Source organism: Apis dorsata, unplaced genomic scaffold, assembly GCF_000469605.1.
Source record: "Apis dorsata unplaced genomic scaffold, Apis dorsata 1.3 scaffold_88, whole genome shotgun sequence".
Lineage (NCBI taxonomy): Eukaryota > Metazoa > Arthropoda > Insecta > Hymenoptera > Apidae > Apis > Apis dorsata.
The window spans coordinates 749,538-750,875 of NW_006263386.1; positions in this window are offsets into that span (position 1 = coordinate 749,538).

Here is a 1,338-nt window from a genome sequence, read left to right on the forward strand (position 1 = left end):
CGGATCTGGAAACTTCACGTTTCAGGAAGCGCCACTGAACCGTGGCTGGTTGGAAATTATCGATTCGGTATAATTGCAACGTTCGATAATTGGCTGTGTCAGCAGAATCACAATGCATGGTAAACTAGTTACACGAGGCAGAAGTAACAACTTCATTAACGCATCAACGCGTTGCACTTTCATGCGGCCGCGATCCTGTTTTCGAAATGTTCCACTTAAAACCGGTTAAGGTATGATTATCGCTTCCATTACGGCCAACACACGATGTCGAACATTCCGCGGAATTTAAAATTGCACCAGCGCAACATGAGATAATCAGACAGATAAAGAGCAAATGAAAGAGGGCAATCAATAAATTGAGAAATAGAAGAATATAAAATATCATAGTTGAACATCGATAACATTTATTATAATAGGCTAGTTAAGACAAGTAGTATAGGTCGATTATGGATTGGACATACGGAAAAATATGATTGTGGTCGCACAAGTAGAATAGTTTGGATAAGTGAAGTAAAAATTTAGATTAACAGAGTTAAATTTTTAATTAGAAATATAGAATAATTATAATCGAACAAGAAATTGATCCAAGCGAAAAAGTTTCTTCAAACAAAAATTAAATAGTATCAGTAATAATAGTATAGCAGTATATATAGTATAATAATATATATAGTATAATAATAGTATAGCAAAATTTTAATTAATTTTCGAAAAAGAGTTTTAATCTAAACGATATATTTAAAAAAGTATTTGGTAGGCTCAAGTTATTTATCGAATATTTATGAAAAATACTTTGTGTTTAATCCATTTTACACATACGATACCGGGAGCAAAGATTTTTCAAATCGTGTTATTATTTATATAATCCAATTCAGGCGAGCGAGAATATTTCATCTTGTAAACCGGGGGGAAGATTTTCTCGACGCGAGAATTACGAGTTATGGAAAAAGAGATCCCCCGGTAAACAGAAACTGAAAATTATTCAAATAAAAGTGGGATTTTATCACGGTTTCTTAAGTTGGAAAGTGTGTGAACATTCTCCTTTGGGCGCCGTTATATTTACGAAGTTTAAAATAAAAATGAATAATACAAAGGCGCGACACAATGGCGCGCGCATCCCTCTTCTTCTCTTTTCCGCGACTCGACTTTTGAGGGAACGATAAAAACCCACCCCTTCGGCAGATGGTGAGTTAACAGAAGACAGCGCCGCGTATTCCATCTCGCTACTCGACTTTTACCCGTGCTTTCACGCAATCCACAGTAATCCATGGAACCTGGATAATGTGAGCGACTGGTGGCTCGGTTTCAAAAACGCGGCGAGAAATGTGGCGGGCGGGTACA